Below are 12,669 nucleotides of genomic sequence, written 5' to 3'. Positions count from 1 at the left end.
TTGGAAAATTAGACACAGTCCTTGCCCTGTGGAGTCTAGTGTGGAGGACTGTTGTTAAACATAGAATATAATGGATTCTATCATTTCAGACTGTGAAAAGAGCTATTAAGGAAAACAAAAGGGAAGGTCTCATTTAGCTGGGGGCGGGGGGCGGTGGGGGGGGTGGGAGGGAGAGGTTAACCAGGAATGTCTGCTTTAAAGATATGATATATGATGAGCCCTCAAGGTTGGGGCGCCGTTTGCAGATGGAGAGTGAGGTGGAAGTGCGTTCCCGGCAGAGGTTAACAGCATGTGCAAAGGTCCTGAGGCAGACATGAGCTTGGCACTTAGAGGAACAGAAGGGTTAGTGTAGCTGTATTAATATTGAGAGGGTCTAGGCCACAGGATGATGTTAGAGAGGTGCACTTCTTGGAGTCCAGCTAGGGAAACAATGCAGGAGGTCCTGGCTTAGGCTGATCAAGAAGAAGCCAGTGCCTGCAGCAGCACACCCAATGAATTAGCACCTCTGGAAGTCACAAGGAAGGACCAGGGAGGAAGATGAGCTGCAGGCACAGTGCAGAGCCATGAAGGTGAGCAGATTGGAGGGGTTGGCCTTGGTGAGCCAGCCAGCATCATACTGTACCCATACTAGCCCTTTCTCTTTTTTTTGGTATATTTTTATTTTATTTATTCCTTTATTTTTTATTTTTTTGGCCGTGCCACGCAGCTTGTGGGATCTCAGTTCCCCGACCAGGGATTGAACCTGGGCCCACGGCAGTGAAAGCGCCAAGTCCTAACCACTGGACCACCAGGGAATTCCCCCTTTCTTCATCCCTAATTATCTCTGTGACATTAGACCAGACTTTGGTGTTTTAGGGTCTCCCTGTCTCTTAACTGGCTGCATTTTATTCAAGTCTGCCATCGTGACCTTCAGAACACAGATCTGAGAACGTCACTCCCCAGCTTTCAGGAGAGAATTAAAACTCCTTAGGTGAGCACATCAGTCCCTTGGTGATTTGGGGCCTGCCCACCTCTCACCGCGTGACTCTCTCCATCTCCTGCAACCTATAGCTTTGAAGCTCCACCATTGTTCCTTGGGATTCCATAATGCCTTGCCTTGCACTCACTGATGGTTGACTAGATTACGCCAAAAATCTTTTCTAGCTCTAAGAACCCAAGAAAGAAGTGCAAACTCTTTTTCTGACAATAGACATAACAAGCATGAGTCAGTCACCCTGCTTCACTGTTGATCAATGACAAACCCATTGTCATGTGTGAGCTCCGTGTCAGTCCCCACTTTCATTAGAACTGTTTGCCCTCCTTTGTTGAGACGCATCTGTAACACTGATGTGTTAAAATAAGTTGCCTAGAGAGTTTCTTTTGTGTGGAGATGTGGTCATAAGGTATATTGAGTTTCTGTTCTCTTCCAGGGGCCGAGGAGTGGTTGGTTACCGAGGGGTATTGGATGCCCCCGGCCTGCTCCCTCGGTCTCTCTCATTTCTGGGGAGTAGCTGGCAGTATTGCAATTGCTTTGTGAGGGAGACTTTCTCAAGGAAGGAAGCAGCGTTCATTACAGAGAGAGCGCACGAGGCAGGGGAGTGGCAGGAGACTTTGGGAGGATTTCTGAGCTGTGAATGCCAGGTTGTCAAGAGGCTGCGGAATTAACTGGAAGAGGAGCACGCTGGTTGAATTACTAGTGAGGTTTGGGTTCTCTCCCGGCTCGGCTGATCCTGGTGGCCTGCACTGCCCAGTTAAAGGACGCAAAAGCTCTAATATGAAAAGGAAGAGCAAACCTCTTTGTGGAAACTGTACGTCCCCACAGTCAGATCTTCTTGTGACTTAGCTCTCACTGGCTATGAAGAGCATCAGTGGAAACTTCTGAACCGCGGGGGTACTTCTGAGTTGCCCGCCCGCCCCCCCCCCACCACTGCACCTTAGTGGCTGCTCCTCGTCTGAGTGCTCCCACCACCCATTCCTGGACTCTGTCCCTTGACTTCTGTCTCCTCCCCCGGTTCCTCGTGGCCACTGGCTGGCTTAGTTCACTCTTCAGCATCCTTCAGCCAGATTACAGCGTTGCCTCTGTCCGGTCTCCTAGCTTTGTTCTATTTATTTCTTCTATTTGTTCTCCTTCCTCTAGCCTAATCATTCCGAGTTAAAGTTCTGCCATCGTACGCCTGGGTTCGTAACTCCTGGTCTGGCACTTTCCTCCATCAGAAGACCTGTGCACTCTCTTATTTAACATCCTTATTGAGATGTAACTGATATACAGTAAACCACACTGTCTCAAGTGTACAATTAGAATAGTTTTTTAAAATAAATTTATTTATTTAATTTATTTATTTTTGGCTGCATTGGGTCTTCGTTGCTGCACGCGGGCTTTCTCTAGTTGCGGCGAGCGGGGGCTACTCTTCGTTGCAGTGCACGGGCTTCTCATTGCAGTGGCTTCTCTTGCTGGGAGCATGGGCTCTAGGCGTGCGGGCTTCAGTAGTTGTGGCACTCGGGCTTCAGTAGTTGTGGCTCGCAGGCTCTAGAGCTCAGGCTCAGTAGTTGTGGTGCACAGGCTTAGTTGCTCTGCAGCATGTGGGATCTTCCCAGACCAGGGCTCAAACCCGTGTCCCCTGCATTGGCAGGTGGATTCTTAACCACTGCACCACCAGGGAAGCCCACAATTAGAATAGTTTTGACATGCGTATCCACCTGTGAAACCATCACCACAATCCCGATCATGAGCATATGAATCCCCCCCAAAAGTTTCCTCTTGTCCCTTTGCAATCCCCTCCATGCTCCCTCCCTCCCATCCTCAGGAAAACACTGGTCATTATAGGTTGCTTTGCATCTTCTATGATTTTAGATCAATAGAATCATACCGTGTGTGCTCTTTTTTTGTCTTACTTCTTTCACTTGGCATAGTTATCTTTGAGATTCATTGTTGCTGTTGCAGATACCAAAAGTTCATTGCCTTTTATGGCTGCACAGCATTGCGTCATATGGATGATAGATTTAGCACAATGAGTTCATCCAGTCACCTGTTGATGGACAGCTGGGTGTTCTTGGTTTGGAGCTATTGTACAGGAAGATGCTGTGAGCATTCATCTACAAGTCTTTGTATGGATATACATTTTTATTTCTTTTGAATAAACACCTAGATGTGGAATGGCTGGGTCATATGGTAATATATTATCTTCGAGTAGGTCTTGAACAATTGCATATTGTGTTGTAGGAAAGGATGATACCTGTGAACTTCTACATATAGTTGTGGGATGCCTCCAAGTGCTTATCATGGAACCACAACACATGTACTTTCTTCTTTCTTTATCCTTCCCTCAACCCCACAGGTTTCTGCCTTGCTGGCTTCTTGCCTTCAAAACAGTTTATGAAGGAAGAATCCAACTTTTCTTCATGTCTCAAGACATTGTGTGTACTTGGAGCCATCCTCCAAGTAATGGCTGTCTCTCCGTGGTTCCAGGATAACATTATAAGAGACCACGTTGGTTTCCGAAGGGTGGGACAGGCTCACTGCATATTTATCCCGTTACAGGAATCAGAAAGGAAAATATGCATCCATTTCGTAAGCATCTTCAAATTTGACCACCTTCTCCAGGCAGCAAATATTCAATAGGTCAGTGACAGCTCGGGAGCCACACCACCTGGATTTGAGTCCTGGTTTGTGTCATTCTCTAGATACGGGACTTTGTGCAAGTTACATAACTTCCTGTGTCTCAGTTTCCTCTTGGACACAACAACTTGGTCTGCTCAACAACTTAGCAGACCATGGGGTCTTTCTGAGGGTTAAAGGTGGAAAGCATAGCGCCTGGCACATAGTCAGTTCTCTTGAAATGGTATCTATTATTCTCAGTATCCAGTCTCCTTCCAGCCTAAGCTGTCGTCACTGTGGCAACCCATGTAACAAAAGGGATCAGAGGTGAGGTCACCTTTGATGCTCCCAAAGTTTACGGCACCACCATTCCATTCAGCACTCTGCTTTGAAGATGCCTTGTTAGTCTATATTTTTCACAATCAATGGCCCTAAGCACCTATTTGAAGGATGAATGGAAATAACACAGGTATGTTAAAGCAGTTAGTTGGGACCACAGAAACGCCCAAAGAAACAAAATTAAAATTCATTATGTTAGTGCATGGGCATTCATGGCCATTTTCCTTGAGATAACGTCAAATATCTGCCAGAATGTTGGTGAGTAGGGGGGAACACTGCAGGAAAAAAATCAAGATCTTCCCCCATACGGATCCTGTTTTATTAATATTGAACCTCGATACAAATAATGTTATACCCAGGTAACCCTGACTTATTAGTATTCTTCAGCACACGGCACCTCTGGGATCTTCACGGAGTTCAATGATACTGTGAGGCTTTGGGAATATGCAGCCGAGCAGGCTGGCTTTTAGGGATGATGGGCCTTTTGAGCTCTGTCTGCGCTTCGTGGTTTTCTGTATCCTCCACAGCTGGGCGGTCAGCGTCCCCTTCTCTCGCCTGCTTCCTCTTGCTTCTTCTCGTCTCCTTCTTCAGTTGGGTGCAAAGTGTGACGTGATTCGCCTCCAGCGCAGACCTCAGAGGCTACAGTTTGCTTTGAGCAATATTGGTGACGTTGTTTTTTGGATCCTCTGTTGTATTTTGATGTTGAGGTTGCTGGTTCAATCTCTACTCCTCACTGGGGATTTGAATAAGCAAGGCTGGTGTAAAAATAACCACTGGTATATGAACATCATGTCATGTTTGTATAACGAAGGGCAGGGGTTTTATTTCATTTGAGATTCTCCCAAGAAAGGGAAAGGTTACAAATAGTGCCAGAGAGGCATTTTCAATGCAGGAATGGGATCAATGACTTAGATCCCTCGATCGTCTAGTCAAGGAGCAGTGAGATGCTATGGAATGAATGGGGGTTTACAGCCAGACAGAACCGGATTCCAATTCCATCCTTAGCTCCCCACCAACACGATGGGGAGGCTAGTCCCTTGTCCCCAGAATTTGGGGTTTAGAGACTTATGGATGTCAAGTGCGTGGCACTTGAGGAAGCTGGACACCTTCATCTCCATCCACCGGGGCAAAGCATACTTCCTCCCTTCCTGAGGTCGTTTCTCTCAGCTGCCCAGTGTAGGGACAGAGCCCAGACATCCTAGAAGCAGACCTCACGAGGGCAGAGTTCACTCTGGTTCCCAGAGCCTGGCCCTGCTGCACAGTGGATATTTCATAAATAAATGGTTCAAGAGTACCAGGATCTCGGATCAGGCTGAGATTGTGATGTGCATTGCTGGTACTTACGGGAGTACGGGAGGATTTTTTTTTTTTTTTTTTTTTTTTTTTTTTTAGCTGTTTCAGTCCTAATTAAGACCTTGCTTGATTGAAATTCACAGCCTCCCAAACACATCTCACTATTCCTACTTCCCCTTTGCAGGTTCCTTGCGAAAGCTTGTCTCGCTCTTGTTCTTGACAGCTCTGCGTCTGGCTGAAATGGGTTCAGCCCAGCCTCCCTCTGCCTCTAACCTGGGTAATTAACTTCAGTCCAAGCTGCAGCTCATTATCTCCCTGCAGGTGTTAACTGAAGCAGCGCTGACCTCTTAGGAGCTCATTAGTCAGATGCCAGAGGTAGAACGTAGACTAGGATTGCTGGGGCCTCCGTGACAGTGCTGTGGACCAGAAGTCTCTCTGTTGGAGTACTTTACATCAGCATGTTTAAAGAATAAAATAGCAATGACCTGTCATGTCTTGGATATCTCCCTATAGGATGCTTTCTTGCCAAACTTTCCCTGGGCATGGTGCCACCCACTTGTATTTAGGGACCCAAATACAAGGTGAGAAATAACCCGTAAACCGTTTCTGTGTTCGCTCGAAGGCTGTTGTTGATAGCCACGCTCATTACTTAACACAGGGCCTTCCCTCTGAGAAGCCCTCGAGAAATTCTTTTCGGTTTTCAGTACGAGAGACGGCTGTACGTTTGTAGGGCAGCCGATGGTGGAGAAGTGCAGCTCAGTGCAATGAGAAGGGGGCAGGTCTTGGAGAGAGCAGACCTGGATGTGAATTTCCTCCTTACCACTTTCTAACTCTCAGCTCTCAGGTTGGGCACCTCTTTCATTTTCCAACGCAGAAGATAATACTTAGCTTACATTTTGTCGTGAGGATTAGATGAGGTAATATAGGTAGAAGCCCGGTACTTAGTTTGTACATGATTGATGGTCAGTGCCACTGTTGTTTGCTTCTATGTATAGACATGAAACTCATAACTAATTGTCTTTGCCTCTTCTAGATGCTGGGAGGTACAGAAGCAAATTTGTGGCCAATCTCCAGCAAATGCCTAGGGCTCCTTGGTGTGGATTTTGTGTAACAAATCTTGCTCCTGGTTCTCTCTCCCTTTATTGTTTATTCGGTTGGGGTGTTTTCTGTTTGCATATTTTAATTAATTGGTTATAATTTATTATACCTGAAGTATTGCATATATCTTTCATACCTTCCTCAAATCCTGTTTGGAATAAGCTGAGATCGAAACATTCTAATACAAAATGAAAGAAAGAAAGAAAGAAAGAAAGAAAGAAAGAAAGAAAGAAAGAAAGAGAGAAAGAGAGAAAGAGAGAAAGAGAGAAAGAGAGAAAGAGAGAAAGAGAGAAAGAGAGAGAGAGAGGGAGGGAGGGAGGGAGGGAGGGAGAGAGAGAGAAAGAAAAAAAGAAAGAAAGAAAGAAAGAAAGAAAGAAAGAAAGAAAGAAAGAAAGAAAGAAAGAAAGAAAAAGAAAGAAAGAAAAAGAAAGAAAGAAAGAAAGGAAGAGAGAAAGAGAGAGAGGGAGGGAGAGAGGGAGGGAGGGAGGGAAAGAAAGGAAGGAAGGAAGGGAAAGAGAAAGAAAGAAAGAAGGAAGGAAGGAAAGAAAAAGAAAGAAAGAAAGACCTTGGCCACCTCTGGCATTCAATTTTAAGTGATCAATTTTAAAAATTTGAAGGAAAAATATCAATATAGAGGCTATCAAGAAAATGATTAATGCCAAAAATGGAAGGTATCTTTTGGAAATTAACCCTTTATCTGATACATGGTTTGCAAATATTTTTTCCATTTCTCACGTTGCCTTTTTACCCTACTGATTATTTCATTTGATATGCGGAAGCTTTTTAGCTTGATGTACTCCTACTTGTCTATTTTTGCTTTTGTTGCCTGTGCTTTTTTTAAAATTTATTTTATTTTTTTATTTTTGGCTGCATTGGGTCTTCGTTGCTGCGTGCGGTCTTTCTCTGGTTGCGGCGAGCGGGGACTTTTCTTGTTGTGGAGCATGGGCTCTAGGAGTGCAGGCTTCAGTAGTCGCAGCTCTGTGACTGAAGTCACAGCTCGGTAGTTGTGGCTCGCGGGCTTAGTTACTCCGCGGCATGTGGGATCTTCCTGGACCAGGGCTCGAACCTGTGTCCCCCCTGCATTGGCAGGCGGATTCTCAACCACTGCGCCACCAAGGAAGTCCCCTGTGCTTTTTTAATAACCCAATTAAAAAGTGGATGAAAGACTTGAATAGACATTTCTCCAAAGAAGACATATAAATGGCCAACAAGTACATGAAAAGATGTTCAATGTCACTAATCAACAGGGAAATGCAAATCAAAACCACAATGAGATATCACTTCACACCTGTTAGAATGCCGGTCATTAAAAAAAAAAGACAGCAAGTGTTGGCAAGTTTGTGGAAAAATTAGAACCCCTGGTCCACTGTTGGTAGGAATGCAAAATGGTGTGGTCACTATGAAAAACAGTATGGCGGTTCCTCAAAAAGTAGCCAAGACATGGAAGCAACCTAAGTGTCCAAGGATGGATGAATGGACAAGGAAGATGTGGTACATATATACAATGGAATATTACTCAGCCATAAAAGAGAATGAACTAATGCCATTGGCAGCAATGTGGATGCACCTAGATATTATCATACTAAGTGAAGTAAGTCAGACAGAAAAGACAAATATCATATGATATTACTTATATGTGGAATCTAAAAAAGATGATACAAATGAACTTATTTACAAAACAGAAACAGACTTAACAGACATAAAAAAACAAACTTATGGGGCTTCCCTGTTGGCGCAGTGGTTGAGAATCTGCCTGTCAATGCAGGGGACACGGGTTCGAGCCCTGGTCTGGGAAGATCCCACATGCCGCGCAGCAACTAGGTCCGTGAGCCACAACTACTGCCTGCGCGTCTGGAGCCTGTGCTCCGCAACAAGAGAGGCCGCGATAGTGAGAGGCCCGCGCACCGCGATGAAGAGTGGCCCCCGCTTGCCGCAACTAGAGAAAGCCCTCGCACAGAAACGAAGACCCAACACAGCCAAAAATAAATAAATAAATAAATAAAAATTTTAAAAAACCCAAACTTATGGTTACCAAAGGGGGAGGGTGGGGGGCAGAGATAAATTAGGAGGTTGGGCCTAACAGATACACACTATTATATATAAAATAGATAATCAACAAGGACCTACTGTATAGCACAGGGAACTCTACTCCGTATTCTGTAGTAACCTGTATGGGAAAAGAATTTGAAAGAGTGAATATATGTATATGTATAACTGAACCTCTTTGCTGTACACCTGAAACCAACATTGTAAATCACCTATACCCCAATATACAATTAAAAATTAAATTTTAAAGAAAAAAAGTGAAAAATAGAACTACTGTATGATCCTGCAATCCCATTTCTGGGTATTTATTCAAAAGAATTGAAATCAGGATCTCAAAGAGATATTAGCACTCCCATGTTCATTGCAGCCTTATTCGCAATAGCCAAAATGTGGGAAACGACCTAATGTCCAATTGATGGATGAATGGATAATGAAAATGTGGTATATATATGCAATAGAATATTATCCCACCTGGAAAAAGAAGAAAATCTTGCAATGTGTGACTACATAAATGAACACTGAGGACATTATGCTAAGTGAATTAAACCAGTCACAGAATGACAAACACTATATGACTCCACTTATATGAACTATCTAAAATAGTCAAACTCAAGCAAAGAATAGCATGGTGGTTGCCAGGGCCCGGGGGAGGGGGAAATGGAGAGTTGCTGATCAATAGGTATAAACTTTCAGTCATGCAAGATGAGTAAGTCCTAAAGAGCTGCTGTACAACACAGTGTCTATACACAACTGTACTGAATGTATCCTGAAAAAAAAGTCTCTCAAGGTGGTAGATCTTATACTCAGTGTTCTTACCACAGTAAAATTTAAACAAAGAAGAAGGTGTCCGCCTTTTATTTCTTCTCTCCCATTAGGGGGTTCAGGATATATCTCCCTATTGTCTCCCTTAAGATTTTTTTTTCTTGGAAACATATTATTTGACACAAGTTGAGCCAAATGCCAAAGTTTTTAAATCAAGGTTGTTTGGCTCCTGTTCTTACTCATCCATTCTCCTCATTTCCTTCTTTTTGGGCGATTTTCCTTTCATATACACATATTACAGCCCCATCATGGTAGACGCCTAGGACTCTCCCAGCTACCAAATTCATCCAGAGGTCGGATTAGCCCTGGGGGATCCTGGGCAGGTCACTTACCTTTTCTGGGCTCATCTTCCTTAACTTCACCCTCATCACCTGTAAAATGAAGCTGATAATTTCTTCCCTATAGACTATTCATACTAAAGGCAATAATATGTTTGAGACTATCTGGCAGGTACTCAATAAAATATTATTTTCCTTTCTCTTAGTTTCCAAATCCTGGATGAACCCAATTGTAGAATTTCAAACCTGATCTTGTTTGAAACACCTGTTCCTCCTTGCCTGATTTCAAGTCATTATTGGGTGAGCTCGATGTCTTTCCAACACTAATACTCTGGATCAGTTCCCATTGTACTAAACTAGTTTCTGCTGAAATTATATGATGATAAGTTGTGTTTCAGATAAGTGGTTCGTCAGCTTGGTCATCATTTGGCTGTATAGATGTCTGCAACACTGGCCTCTACTGTACGGAAGCATAGCCCCCGATTGGGGTCCATCCAGCCCAGAAGGCTATCTCTGATGGACACAGGGAGATTTACAGCCTTGTACTGTCTTGAATCTACAATGCCTAACTCTTTCATTATAATACTGAGAATAACTAATATTGAACACTTAGGCATAGTGCTAAGTCTATGCATTTTACATGCATAATCTCTTTTACCCCTTGTGTTAGTTTTCTATTGGTACGTAACAAATTACCACAAATTTAGTGGCTTAAAACAACAAACGTGCATTCTCTCCCATCTTCCAGGGACTAGGATTCCAGGCATGAGTTAGCTGGTTCCCCTACTCAGGGTTTCTACTCAAGTCTCCACTCAAGGTATCGGGCCATGCTGCCTTCCTATTTGGAGGCTTGACTAGGGAAGAACTCACTTCCTATTTCCCTGAGGTCATTTGGAAGAAGTCATTTTCTTGTAGTTGTAGGATTGATGTCCCTGTTTCCTTGCCACCTGTCAGCCAGGGACTTCTTTAAGGTCCAAGAACGTGTTCTCTAATCTCTATCACGGTCCCTTCCTGTCATAAAAGAGCAGCTTAATTCTCCAAGATGAGCAGGAGAATCTCTAGCTCCAGTTGGCGGGACCTGTTGGACCACATTTTATTTTTTTTAATAAATAGTACAATTTTAGATTGGTTCCTTTTTCATGTATTAGACGGTGCCTTGTATAACGTAACACAATCACAGGGGTGACCATCCCATCCCCTTTGCCATGTTCTGTTGCGTAGAAGCAAGTCACAGCTTCCTCCTCACTCAAGGGAGGAGATTCTGCAAGGGCGTGGATGCCAGGAGGCGGGAATCGTGGGGTCATCTTGGAATTCTGCTCGCCATACTCTTCATCACTACTCTCTACAGTGGGTATTTTTATGACACTCATTGTACACAGCAGGCACTGAGGCTTAAATACCTGCCGAGGTTGCTCAGCCATCTCAAGCCTAAGCAGTAGCCTAAGAACAGTTTAGTGCATGTTATAAACAGTGTCTAGGAATTCCAGGGTGTTTCCACACCTGCCTGTGGGTAGAAAGTTAAAGGATGGAGAGCCTTGGTCTTAACTCTGTAACTCGGGAACTCTTTTGTGTAAACAATGTTTGCACAGTATCTTAGCTACAGCCCATGTATCCTGGCCTTTATTTCAACTTTGTAAGGACTGGCACTTAATCCAATCAAAGTTTGGAAGCTTATTTCTCAACTAAAGCAAATGCCGAGAAGTCAGATGAAACAGCAAGGTTTTAAACTTTTTCTTCAGTTTCTAAAATGAAAAACCACGTGGAAAGGAAAAAGTAGTTCATCTGGGATTTAAACCACTTGAGGGTAGTGGTTTTATATTAAACTGTAACCGGAATGAAAAAAAAAAAAAAAAAAGAAAGCAAAGGATTTGCTTAAGGCCACAGAGAACTAGTAAGGGGCAGAGCCAGTACTGACAACAGATGGAGAAGACATAGCTTGCTTGCTTGCTTTTTTCGTTTTTAATTTCATTGGAGTAGAGTTGATTTACAATGTTGTGTTAGTTTATGCCGTACAGCAAAGTGAATCTGTTATACATATACATATACCCACTCTTTTTTAGATTCTTTTCCCGTATAGGTCATTACAGAGTATTGAGTTCAGTTCCCTGTGCTATACAGTAGGTCCTTATTAGTTATCTGTTTTATATATAGCAGTGTGTATATGACAATCCCAATCTCCCAATTTATCCCCCCCTTCCCCCCTTGGTAACCATAAGCTTGCTTTCTTAATTCATTCTTTCTTTCTTCTCTATTTCTTTCTTTCATTCTTTCTCCCTTTATGTTATTTTCTGACCTTGAATCCATTGCCCTTTCCACCCATTTGGCAGCAAAACCTCACTTTCCTTTGGATAACACCTCTTCTCTCCTCTCAGTCACTGTGATTCAGGTTGAGCTGGTCCTTCCTAGGGATCTATAGAAATGACCCAACAATTTAGGCTTGACCAATCAGAGAAATGCAACTTCATGACCACAGTGATGGTTGAAAGTAGGCACATAACCCAAGTTAAGTCAATAAGAGTTCGTGAGAATCTGCCCTAAAGCTTTTTCTGGAATTATTAAGGAAGGCAGGCTATCTTTCTGATAAGGTCGTTAAAGAGCTGGGATGGGAGTCAGGAGCTGCTGGGGACCATCCCCCATCATACGCAGAGAGTCATCTTGAGAATGAAGCCAATATAGAGAAAAGTATGTAGAGAGAGACTCCTGGTGTTGCTGAGCACCTTGATGGAGCCATGCCTGAAGTTAGTGCAACTCCTAGAATTTGAAGACAATACATTTTTAAGCCGATACATTTTTGTTCCACTCCTTAACCTAATATGAGACGGTTTCTAACATGACCAACTAAATGAATCCTAACTGAGGCAATCTCCTGACTTTTATTTTAGGGCTCTATCCCTTGCATTTGTGATTTAAAAACTCACTGACAATTAAAGACTTCAGAGCCCCACTCTCTTCTGTAATAATGTTAGAGCTTTCCATCCTAGCTCCGTAGTCATCTTAGTCACCCTTTTCTCTGTAGCCTGAATGTAATAGGACTTTCTTGACATCAGATGAAAAGGTATCAAGTCACTGAGCTATTCCAGTGGGTTGGAAAGATGCTTGGGTGAATTAAACTTTTTCTCCTAAAATTGACCAATGTTTATCAGACCCTTTGGCTCCAAAGGGAGCCAAACTATGGGGCAGATTTCTTCCAGAAGTAAAGTGCATATAATTACTGAATTC

The 12,669-nt window shown here is 43.4% G+C and overlaps 1 non-coding gene across 1 annotated transcript; it reads right to left on the bottom strand.

Moving 5' to 3' along the window:
* Positions 1-721: 721 nt before the first annotated feature.
* On the bottom strand, positions 722-794 carry TRNAE-UUC (transfer RNA glutamic acid (anticodon UUC)). The gene has a single exon. It is a non-coding gene; the product is annotated as a tRNA-Glu (tRNA).
* Positions 795-12,669: the final 11,875 nt, after the last annotated feature.

The sequence above is a fragment of the Eschrichtius robustus genome, chromosome 16 (assembly GCF_028021215.1).
Source record: "Eschrichtius robustus isolate mEscRob2 chromosome 16, mEscRob2.pri, whole genome shotgun sequence".
Lineage (NCBI taxonomy): Eukaryota > Metazoa > Chordata > Mammalia > Artiodactyla > Eschrichtiidae > Eschrichtius > Eschrichtius robustus.
Note: the sequence above shows the minus strand (reverse complement) of the source record. Positions and strands in the feature narration are given on the sequence as shown.